Source organism: Phascolarctos cinereus, unplaced genomic scaffold (genome assembly GCF_003287225.1).
Source record: "Phascolarctos cinereus isolate Bilbo 61053 unplaced genomic scaffold, phaCin_HiC Scaffold_726;HRSCAF=1367, whole genome shotgun sequence".
Lineage (NCBI taxonomy): Eukaryota > Metazoa > Chordata > Mammalia > Diprotodontia > Phascolarctidae > Phascolarctos > Phascolarctos cinereus.
In genome coordinates this window covers 376,943,984-376,957,110 of record NW_027556098.1, presented here as the reverse complement: position 1 = coordinate 376,957,110, position 13,127 = coordinate 376,943,984, and positions in this window count along the sequence as shown.

The window sequence follows — 13,127 nt, the reverse complement described above, 5'->3', positions numbered from 1 at the left end:
ATTAATGCACAGCTGGTGGAGCTATGAATCGGCACAGACATTCTAAAAGTTATTTGGAATTATATCAAAAAGTGACTAAACTGTGACCCTTTAACCCAGCCACTACACCTATACCCTAAAAAGATCAAAGAAAGAGGAAAAGAACTCATACATACAAAAATATTTGTATCATTTCTAAGCAGTGTCCATCAGTCAGGGAATGGTCAAACAAATTATGCTGAGTATCACTGAATACTATTTTGCCCCAAGAAATAACCAAAGGGTCCAGAGAAACATGGAAAGACTTAATGTGAACTGATGCAAAGTGAAGTGAGCAGGACCAAGAGAACAAGTTATAAACAACATTATAAAAACAAACATAACTTGAAACTCAAAAGCTTATGGAAGTGAATGTTGAAAACTAAAAATAAATTAATAAAAAATAAATTTAAAAAATAAGCAAACACAAGTTTGAAAGACTTCTTGTTGACTAGTGCAATGCCTAGCCATGGTTCTAGGACTGATGAGGATGGATGCTACTTGCCTCCTCAGAGGTGATGTATTCAAGAAGGATGAGACATTTGGACATGTATGGTACATAATTTCTTTTGATTAGCTATGTATATTTGTTAGTGCTTTATTTTTCTTTTAAAGTGAGAAAAAACTAAATTTTTGTTAACTGAAAAATTAGAAAAGGTCATTGTCAATATACACCTTGATGGGAGGAAAAGATAGCCCAAAGAATTATGAGTAATTAACTGAAAACCAATAGCCTTTCACCTTATTAGAACCTAAGCTCTTTCCGAGTTCAATAGTATCTAAGTTCTCAAGCACCTACCACAGGACCTGAGAGCAGGAACTAAACAGAATCTTGATTGCGGATGAAAACCTTAGACCATCACAACTCTCTGAAGAGTCAAAACTTCAGATAATCTAAAGGGCAGTGGAAAAATGTATGTTGGATGTAAGCAGGATGTAACATTATCACCAACAATGACAAAGCAGCAGGAAGTGTCACAAACAGGAATCCAGGGAATGTGTGATCAGCAATAAAGGGGTAAACCAATCACGTAGTAAGAAACAGGGACATCATCACACCAACAGACAGAAGGCAACACAGTAACCCATGGGCCATTAAAAGATCTATCCTCTAGCAATCAGGGGTAGGACTTTTATAGAGAGGATGGGTTTATGGGAAAATAAGGACATGACTCACAAAGGATAAGGTGTGGAAGAGTTATGATCTGTACCACTGGAGGACCCAGTACCCACATGGATCATGGAGCCACATAAGCATGGAAACCACCAGCTTTATGCTAGGTCCTGTACACCTTGGCTAACCCAAGAATTTGCCTTCCAAAACAGATAAGTCTTTGTACTTTCTTCGGAAGAATGCTGGGCTCTGACAGAAAAACTCCTGCTCAAAGTCAAAAGACACAGGTCACAGCAAGCAAAAGCTCTGCTTGATTTTCACTGGCTATAGTAAATAAGATAAACATTTTCAGAGGCACTTTTCTGCTCTCTAGTGGTCGCTTCAATCACATACATGGTGAGGAAGTATACAAAAAACTGATGATCAAAGAATGACTAGAAATGTACCTCTAAAATCAGCTTTGCTGAGGAATTTTTGTCTAAGAAGCATCACTAACTAGATAAGAAATACCAACATCTAACAAAAGCAAAGCTGTATCTGATCCGTCCAAAACCAAATAGATGGTTTGCTGCCTAGGTGCTTCTTCAGACCACTAGGGTAAACTAACCTACCAGGTTACCACATCCTAAGCACTTCTATAGGACAAAGCACTAGATCTGGAGCCAGCTGGGATATTTGCTAGCTGTGTGACAAATCGCTGCATCTCTCATGTTTTTGTTTCTAAGAAAAAAAAAAACGGGCATTATCGTATTGGCACCACCACCTATTACAATGTCTCAAACTCAGAAGGGATCTTTCAAAGACCTCGGGTACAAATCATGTACCAGAAATGGAAATTTCCTCTTCAACATCCCTGGCAAGATGGTATCCCTCCAGTCTCTACATGGAAACTTCCCAAATGACCCCATTCAACTTTAGGGCAACTCCAATGGCCTGGACAAGTCACAATATTTGGAAGCCTCAGCTTCCTCATCTGTACAGCGGAGAACAGAGTGACACCCACTCCTCCCACCCAGAGTTGCTGAGAGGAGTAAATGGGAGGCTACGTGAAAAGTGAGCTTTGAAGTGTTACAGGTATCAACTATCACCATCATTTTTTATCCTGAGAGCAAGCTGAAAAATCTGCTCTCTACCACTTTGACCCATTATTCCTAGCTCTCTGTTTTGGGGCCAAGTAAAAGATCAAATTTAATCTCTCAAGATAGTCATCATAGATACATACACAACCCACCCCTACCCACACTAACACCACCACCACCACCACCACCTTCTCTTTCCCAGGGTACATCTCTTCAGTTCCTTCCACCAAATTCCACATTATTGTCTCCTATCTACTGTTCAGGGCTTTTCTCCTCTGAATTAATTCCAACTTACCCGTGAACATCTTTCTTGAAGTCTATAGAACTGTACCTAAAATCTCAGATGCGGTTTGACCGAGTCAAAAGGTGCTAAAACGATACCTTAGCATGTTATTCCATTCTTATCTAAGGCTGGGCACACATACGCCAATGCTATTAGGATAAAATGAGACAACACTGGGGAGTGGATTGTGAGGAATCACGAAGTGAGAGGCCTGCTCAGAGCCAGGAAGACCTGCCTCTGAAACATACTGGCTGGGTGACCTTAGGCAGTGTCACTTCTTGGTTGTGCTCCTTAGCCACTCTCCCAAGACTACAAATGGCAGAGGTTTCAACTTGTACTGGGAGAAGCTCATCTAGGAAGGTCCCTTTACCAACGATATCACAGATCCAGGCCTTATCTCTATCCCTATTTTGTAAGCATGAAACACATTAGATCAAATATGAAGGCTACTCCACTTCCTTTCAGAGAAACAAATCATTTACCTTTTCATTGGGGAGATACTAGGTCTAATACTCCTAGCAGCCATTACTACACTTTATCTCACAGATACCAAATCAGGCCGCCGTGGTGCCAAGAACATTACCTTCGAGAGCGACACAATCTGTACTTTTGACTAAAATGGGAGCCAATATAATTTGCTCTTAAGGACAAGATGTCTCACAACTTGTGCTGTTTAATTTGGAAATTTTTACCAGACAAGAATATTCTTTCTGGAGTCTTGAATGACAAGCGACAAGATTACTTTAAAAGCCTATGCTGGGAATGGAGTAGCTTCAATCTCAAGCCCCTCCCAGATCTCCAAGTTCTTGGGAGATACCAGTGGTGGCAGTCTCAAGATGGCAGCACTTCCACCTAATCCTGAGGCTACTGCAGTCCCCCAACTACCTCAGCCTAGAGATAAAAGGAATGCAAACACAACCTGATGTGGAACGAGAGAAGCTGCTGTGGCTTTCTATTCCTTATCTCCTAAAAATTGACTTTCCTACTTGTACTGTTCACCAACTGGGGCCAAGGAGTTCACTAGACCTTCTAAGATCCAAGTCTAATATTTCATCACACTACCAATCCTTGATGGGATTTCTTAGCACCTCGTGAAAAATGCAGCCACATGTGTATGGAAAGCATAAATTGGATTTTCCAGGGGCCACCCCTTGGTTTTAGAGCTGAAATGCTGAGATCAGATCCCAAGGTATCCTTGACGTTCTTCTGAGAAACCCCGAGCAACCTCCATGAAAACCTACTCCCCTTCCAGCTTCAGTACTGAATAAGGAATCAAAGAGAAGAAAAAGTCCTAATACTCTTTCCTTAAAATCCCCAATTCTTTTAAGTAAAGGACTGATTTTGGGAAACCACAGGGAGGGAACAAGTGTTTATTAAGTGCCCACTACTTTCCAAGCATTGTATTAAGTGCTTTACAAATACCTCACTTGATTTGCAGAGCAGATGAAGAAAACTATAAACAATATACAGAACCACCCTCTGGATAAACAGGCCTTTAACCCTGAAGCTTTTGGAAGGATAGCAATGTCACTGATATGGATACTAACTGGTACAGACTGCAACCTCTTCATATCTTAGTTCTGAGGCAAAATAACTTTAATTACCTGGTGACTAACCATTTGGTGATGGGTCTCTCAGCATTCAGCAAAGGTTGTTCCAAAGATAACGGGATAGTACAGTACAAGGTAGCATGTGCTAAGAGGCAAAGGAGAGATCTAGACGACAACGTACTCAGAAGGAACCCCAAGGGAAAGGTCACTGCCCAGGGGTAAAGAGAATAATATAGTTAAGGCTTCGTGGAAAAGATGGCACCTGAGCTGGCCTTCTACATAGAGTGAACTCCACATACATTGGACAGTCTAAAATGAGAAGACCAGGAGGAATGTGGGAAGCAGCAGAAAGTCCAGTCTCAGTAGAACCTAAGTGTGTGACAGGAGTTACATAAAATAAGGTTGGAAAGGCAGGGTATGGTCAAACTATAGTGGGTCTTAGCTGCAGAGATAAGGAGTTTGTATTTTATCCTACAGGCAGGAGAGCCAGTGAATGTTTTTGAGTAGAGAATGGATACGGTAAGACATGGGCAGTACAAGAATAATCTGGGAACTTATGTTAGGAAGCAGCATATTATCCAACAGGCTCCTTCCTAATCCAAGTACCTTCATTACACATTTAAAACCATGTGAATCGGACTTTTAGAGAGGAATGTAATAAATACCAGAAGCCTACAGATGCCCATGTGTATGCATCAGATCGACATGGCTATGCCATCTATCATTGGACCTAATTTCTATGGGTCACAAGAGAATATTTCACAAGGTCTAAATTCAAGCAAAGAAGTCCCTCTTCTATATCTTGGGTAGGTACCATTCCTAATTGTCTTGGAGCAGATTTCTGAGTGGGGAGGCAAAGATAAAGAGAGACTGGCTATAGGACACAACACTGGGTGTTTTTTTTCCCACCACCAAAGTTTGTGACTCATGTATCCTCACCATCATCCGCCCCCTCTCCCCCCGCCCGAGGTCACAGTTTAGAGAGGCATTCCAAGCCCAGTTCTACCACTAATTAGTAATGTGAGGGAGGGCAATTCCCTCCAAGTCTCAGTTTCCTCATCTACAAAAAAAGTGCTTTTACTACTAGCAGTAAGAAAACAGTTACAAAATGAGGCCAGTACAATATTGAATTATACAAATTAATAACGGGATCCAGGAATACACATTTACAAAGTTATCAGAATACTGACCAAATATTATGTTGTGTAACCATGTTAAAGTAAACAATTTTGAGTCATTTATCTGGAAAAATGAAACCTGGGGACAATTTCTTTTTTTCTACCTATTAGAAAAGGCTTTTTTCCTAGGGCCCAAATTCTTGCAAATAAGTCAGCGAAATAGGCTAAAGGTTTACGTGCTTTCAAACTATTAAGGATCTGAAAAATTAAAACACCAAATGGTAGCAATTTAGTAAAACCAAAGATCCCTGTACTAGTTGGGAACACTTACACTAAACTAGAAAGAACCAGAAAGTACAAATTAAGAAAAATTCTCAAGGGCCCTGAAAGGTTCAAAAGGTCAATACTGGTTCAAATATTAGTAGAGCACAGCATAGAGTCAAATATACTCACTTATCTTGTATTTTTTTTTGTCTTTAGAGTAAAAATGGCTATCAGTGATAACAGATGTTTGCTTTATTTTTTGAAATCCAGTGACCCAGAGAAGTTGAAAGATTAGCAAAAAGAGACTGATTCCTCAGTTTCTTCAGCAAAATCTCACTATTCTATAGCTCATTATGACACAGACTTGGTTATACCCCAGGTAAAATTGTTTCCATTAAATATAATTTAAGACACGAAATACCTGATATAACATGGGTAAAACCTGTAAGTTGGCTATAGGTTGTATCCTAAAATGCATTAAGAGGATCCACTATGTTTATAAATACTCCATGCTTAATCACAGAATTTAACCTTAAAAAAAAAAATCTCCTCTGCCATGAAAATGTTTGCTGAATGTAGCAGGCGAAATTCTCCTTATATGTGACACTGGAACTATGCACAAAACTGCATTTCAGCCTGGAATCCACCTATTCAAATAAAAACAGAAAGGGTACCTGCTGGTCATTCTGACCGAGAGTAGCAGAGATATGTCAAAATGATATACCACTGACTAAAACTGCAACATCCTTAAAGATATTTTCTATATTCTAACTTCTACCTTATTCTATGGAGCAAAATCAGGTGACACTTCAGATCTGATTAATATCTTCTGACAGAAATGAAAGTTTAAACTGCACTGATCTGAGATTTTACAAGATTCTTGATTTAAAGTTTAAGTTCATCTGAAATCAAGATTGACTATAACCTCATGATGCCAGGGCCTCAAGAAAGACAACATACCACGGGGATTTGCTGGTGATTCTCTTACTATGCCCGGGTCAGGGACAAGAAGATTAGGGCCTCTAATGAGTTTACCAAGAGAGAGGGAGAGGGAGTAGAGATCTAAGTATTAAGCATATTAAGTACTGTTATTAAGGGGTGGACATCTGCCTTATCAGAAGGTGCTGTCTATCTGGAGGGTTAAAAGAGGAAAAAACATCAGTCCACTGAATCTCACAACATGAGGACTATCTGGTCCAACGTCCCCCGTCTCCAAACAGAGGGACTCAGAGGTCCAGGTAGCTGAACCAGCTGGTGTCATAAGGTCTCTTCCTTTCCAGCTCTGGATCAATAATTCCATGATGCAAATTGACTCGCCTGATATCACAAAGCAAATGGTTACTAAAGCCAGGGTAGAACGAAGATATTTTTCATAGTGTCATGCTTTGAGAAGGGATGTGAGGTATATGAACTAACAAGGGTTAGGGCTGGGGAGAGAGCACAGGACTAGTTTGAGGATGGACCCTTATCTCCCACGAGTCAGAGCAGGAGGAAGATTTCTCCCTCATTGCTCCAGAGAATACTAGAGTTTCCAATACAGGAGCATATTTACTTTTTACTCTATTGCTCGCTTCCTTCCCACTACACCACACTGACTACTGGTTGTGTTTATATGCCCATAGGTACAGGACTTCTGTAAAAAGACAAGTTAAAACATTCTCTGGGCATGTTTCAGAGACATTCTTTTCAAAGGTGTAGGGTAAAAGTCTAGAAAAGTGTTAGTAAATACTGGGGTTAGAGGTAGACAGGTGGTAATATCCGTATGTTATCAGGCAAAGCCCAAATAGGAAGGAAGCAAGAAGCTCAAGATAGTCAGTCGTGCACGCACATGACATTTTCCTCTCTATCACATTTTGCTTCACGCTTCCTTCCTCCTCCCTGGTGCCAGCTCTAAGATTCATGATGGCAACCTGGTCACAGAGAACCAGCAGAGCCAAACCTGAGGCCCAACACTGTTTCCTAGAACTTAACTCATTTCATGTATAATCTTGCACTCGATTTTGAAATTTTGTTTCATTCCAACTTTGTTCCAGTACAACCTAGGTTTGAGTATAATTTTCATTTGGGTTTTCTCTCATTTTTTCATTTCAGGAATTTAACTTACTGACAATTTCTTCCCTCAAAGCCCATCTATCATCAAGTGCATTTTGTGTACGCCAATTCCCAAATTTTCAAACTTCTTTACCCAGGTTGGTTACTAAATAGTAAGAAATAGTGGGACCAAAAAATTTAAAGAAGAAAAAAAAGACATACCACCAATTAGCAAGAGGGTGATAAAAGCAGCATCTCTATCCCCAGTAAATATCCCTACTTCCTCATCCTTTTCCAATACTCCTCTAAGCTGACCATTCTGTCCTAAGCAGTACCCTGGCCTCTCTCCTTCTGCTCCCAATACAGTAATATGGTCAGCAGCCATGCACAGCAGAAAAAGTTGTGGGCCTGCCATTAGGAAATCTGGGTTGAAGCCACACTTGACTCCTCATCTACATCAAAGCACTTTTCACTCCCAAAGTGTGGAAGATGTATCTGGCTAGATCACAAGTTATTAGCAAAGTGTGGGTAAGCCACATAATGCTATGTGAAATGGTGAACTAGGGTCCTTAGGATCCCTCCTTAAATCTGGCGCCCCATCCCAGAACAAGAGAAATACTGGGCTCAAATTTTGAAGGTGGACACTCCCACCAAAGCCACCAGCCTGAACACTAAAAGTCTAGAAGTATCCTTTACAAAAAGACAAAATAATCTTCTGTCTCACCCCAAATCACCAGCACAAACACTTTGAATACATAATGTTTTATTTAAAAAATTAAACATTGTACAGGTATTCCAAATACAGTTTGTACAGATACATAAACACTGTACCCAAAACTACAAATTTTGTTGAATTTCCTACCAAGCGGATAGAAACTTGTGAATGGCCTTACTCCACAGGCTTTCTCAATCATGGGAATGAGTAGTATGCATGCCAGGCAAGCCATGTTAGTACAGGTTTTGGGCCACAGCCTAACAGTGGCCTTATTAAAGAAAACTGGCCAATATCACTACAATCAAACAGGATTCTACCTCTATTACTGTACAACTACTTACTGAGGAACCTTGTCCATAATGAGGCACTAAAGAGAACTGGTTTAAGTAAGATAGCTTTACTAGGGCTGTTTAAACACAGTAAAACCTTTTATTTGTGACAGGAATATATCACCTAACATTCAATTCCTTCTACAAAAACACAGCATCAGGTGAAATTTTATTAGGGCAGTTACCCCCACATAACAGTTTTGTAATTTCCATCTCAGGCAAAATAATAGGTCTGCAGATTGCATCACATTACCACAAAGCTTATTTATCCTGTAATAATGATCTTATTGCACAATTACAGTGGTGGAGGCCATCTGTCCGTGTGCAAACATTTCATCCATGACACACAACTCTTTTCTGACTAACCATATTACCTCTGGCCAGGCTCTTCCCCTGTCTGAGAACGTGCTTCCTCATCAGTAAAACAGACAATGCTTCCTGCATTGTGTTCCTCAGGGAGGCCCTTTAAGAAAAACACTGTAGAAGTTGTCCAAGTGCCAGATCAAGGCAGGTTATTTTTCCCGCCATTAGAGAAATCTTCCTGAATCATACAATGCTCTGTTCTTGTATTTCTAGTAAGCTCTATGTATGTCAACATGGTTTTCTAAGTACTCCCAGTCTGCTGCTATAAAATTATCCTTGAGGGGCAAAGAATTCCTTATAAAAGCTGCCCAGTGTCCCAAGCTTTCCTATATGACACACAGAGTTGTACAGTGGACCAAGAAAAGAAGAAAGGACAGGTGCACAGCCACTAAGTCCCAAGAATGCACAGGAAGGTGTCACAGCACTGTCAGGGCTCTCCCAGAACCTTCTCAAAGGTTCCTGTCCAATGATATCCCAAGACCTACTGAAATATGCCCCTGGAGCTAATGCCCAGATTAGTAAAGAGGGAATGAAAGTCATCTCAGAGTAAGTAAGCTAGGTAGGATGAAGAAAATATATTATAGCTTATCTTACTTCAGTACCAAAAATATGATTTTTTATTAGTATCAATATCAAAATCACCTCCATTGAAGTCTTCCTTTGAAGTAACATGGTAGTGTGGAAGTGACCTGGGTTCTTGAAGGCAATGCCAGGCAAAGTGCAAGCTCCGGAAGGTCCTGTCGAGCTGCAAAGACTGAGCCCAGGCCCAGCGGTGGACTGGGTGTCTGCTATCCAAGGACCCGCCTAGCTAAGTTCAGAGAGCCTCATTACCAGGTTAGCCGCAGGGTGGTGGTGAATGCGCCAATTCATGAAGACCATCTACTGAAGCATAAACAACGGGCAATGTGCATTGCTGGAGACAGTACCCACAACCATGAAATCATGGATTCTCCAAATACTGACAGTGTGCCCCACCCAGCCCCAATCATGCTTGCATCCCATCCCTCCCTCCACCTCCCCAGGATTTTCCTCTTCCCCCCACCAACATCACCATGGATATCCCAGTAAGAGTGCAAAACAAAGGCTTTACTTTCCAAAGTTCCCCACGTGAAGACATGAATAGGTTCCCCCCAAACTCAACAGGATCAAGGGCAGTCAGAACCACAAAATAATGGAGTTGGTAAGCAGAACCTTAGGAGAGTTACCCTAAAGGAACTGGCCAAACATGTGGCAGCAAAATTTTACAATGTTACAGTGAAACTGGGTGACAAGGTGTTAATGATATTATTGCTAATGATGTAAGCCTGTTTACATTTTCAAATCTATTTAAAAGACTGGCCCTCTTTCACTGTTAATTCTAATACACCCCATAGTCATCACGTCCTGGGTCTCTCCAAGAAAAGACAAGTTGTTCAGTTTGTGATGCTATCTATATAAAGTGTGCAAAAGGCCTTGCAAATGTCAAAGTGATGTATGTTACTTATTATTAATATTAGCAATTATAATCCCACCAACTTACCCCAGTAAATTTCCGCATTGTCCTCAGCTACGGAATTAAGTGTAAATTTAGATGATTTACATTACTTTCTCTAAATCCTAAATTTATAATCCTATAATTTCTGCTTCCAAACATCAATGAAACACCGTTTGGAAAGTGTGGCTGCAAAAAACTAATTTCTCTGTCCAGTTTTAAGATCATTCTCTCAAAATAATCTTCAGGCCAATGCTTCAGAATATCACCAAAATAACTTGCTGGTATCCCACTGCATGAAACAGCAATAACCACAATGAAAAATAGTCAAAAGGTAATGCCAATGTGTGGTAAGTAAGCCACTGCCACCAGATCATCCACCATCCACCACCACTCCTACTCTCCCCTTATCTTGGGATGACAGCCTTGAGGCCCATCAAGTCGAAAAGGCTCACCAACATCCGAAGACCCACGAGTGAAGTGCTGGGATCAGAACCCTCTAACTGCAGTCCTAGATGCCTACACCATGCTGCCTCTCAGTCAAATGTTAAACTGCTTGTCAGAACGCAAATTTTTCGAAGACTAAACACCCTACATGTTATTTCATATGAACTGGCAAATATTTCATTCAATATTATGTAACACTAAATTTTTGCAGACTGTTGACTACAAACAGTAAAGTATGAAAATCTTGTGTTCCTTTAAATAGGATTATCTAAGTTTAAGATAATAGTACGGAAGTCTGATTTTTCTACAGGCCCCATGTAAATTACCCAATGCAAAGGGTTCGGGTATTTCCCCCACCCTTTGTGTCCCTTTACTGATCAAAAAAGGAGAAAGAAAGTGCTCTTACCAACAACTCCATTGGTATCGTCCCCAGCGAACCCCACCTAGCAAGTCGACATCATGACATGTCAGGTCAGGGCAGCCTCAACCACGCTTCCCTGATAGTCAGGTGATAAAAGGAAGGAGTTAAAACAGGAAAAGAACACTTGCAGATTTCTGGATAACATCTGAAAACGGTTGTTGTTTTTTTAAAATACAAACATAAAACACTCAGAGCTTCTGGTAACCTCCAAAATTAAAAAACCTTTTTAAAAAATTTAAAGCTGTTACCATTTCAAGTTAAATCCAATCCTTATCAGATATTCGTCACTGTTCAACACCAAACTCATTTATGTATTATTTTGAAAGTTTAGTGTTTTCATTTCCAAGGTAAGAAAGGCAGTCAACTTCAAGTGTCAAAATAGATTTGTGCCTCATTTTATTCACACCTTATAATTCTGGATTCTTAAAAGCTACAATCCAATTCACTAGGGCACATTAAAAACTACTGAGTCCCTAAGTTAACAGAAGCTCCCCCTGTTAGAGAATATGGGAACACTTCTAAAGCCAAGATACTTCCTATACGGCTTTTATCTACTCATGAAAGAAGCTTTCTTATTCAAGATTCACCAAGAACATCACATTCCTACTGTGTTGACTGTTGGCATTCTTAAAAAAACACCAATAGGTACAGGCAATAAAACTGGTTTCATCAAAGTTTCAAAAGGTCCTTTTCATAACTGACATGTCAATAGCCTTATAGGAAGTATTTTTTAAATGGGCTAAAAATATAATGAATGGACATAGGCAGGTCATCCCAATGGTAAGGAGGCAAAAGATGTAATACACTTTCAGGAATACAATTATACCACCACCACATGGCTATAGATTAGAAATGGAATTTTAGGACCCTATTTCTTTTGATCTAAACATGTAATTGATTTTGAAATGTACTTTCTTAGACCCATTAAACTTTTAAAAGATGAGGGTTCATCTTTGAGGTCAATTTGTCTATTAAAGCTGTTAAAGTCACATTGGAGAAAAGTTGAGTACAAACTACTGAAAGCAGTGGACTTTCATAAAATGCAGATGAAACCCAACAAATTAAGAAAACTAAAAACAATTATGCTGAAATACCTGCATAATAATTTCAGTAATAGGAAACTTAACTGTAGTAACATGATGAAATTATCATTCAGATCGTTTGACTGAAACAACTTTTAGGATTAACTAGAAATCTGACAATCTAATGAATATTTTTTGCTTTTTTTTTCCATCAAAATACCTTCATATAAATACATACATTTCTTGAAACAACTGCTATAAATGAGTGATCAAATAAAAATTAGCATTCTATTACTAGAGGGAGTTGTAGGTCAATTTCAAGATATACAACAAAATCTGGCTCAGTATAAAGTAAAACCATTTACCAGATACACACTTTTTTCCCCCTGCAGTGGATTCATGCCTAAAACTTAATTGAGCTGAGGGACAAAAAGGAAAAGGCAGCAAAGGACCAGGAAATCAAAATTTTCAGGACTCGTTAATCATACAGTTTGCAATTTTAAAAAATATGTTAATGACGAAAAGCCAAAATGACATCTTTCCTTACTCAACTTCTAGTGTCATATGATTACATTTGTTATGACTGTGGTATCTTTGTGAAAACAAGGTAGATTTTCAAACTTTAGGTATGTTATCTTACGTATGGAATGCTGCTGCAGCATTAAGTAATAGAAACTATCCCCAAAAAGGGATGTCTCTTAAGTAAAATATATCAAATCTCCACATGGTTACACTTTCCATTAAAGAAATACTCACATGAATTACATAAACAATTATATCAGACAGGCACCAGACTTTAACCCAGGGAGTTGGTCAGGGTTGAGGAAAGATGGCTGCCTTTAGTCTAACCACTGAAATAACTTGCATTTTACTGCAAGAAGATTGGAGAAACAATGACTTTT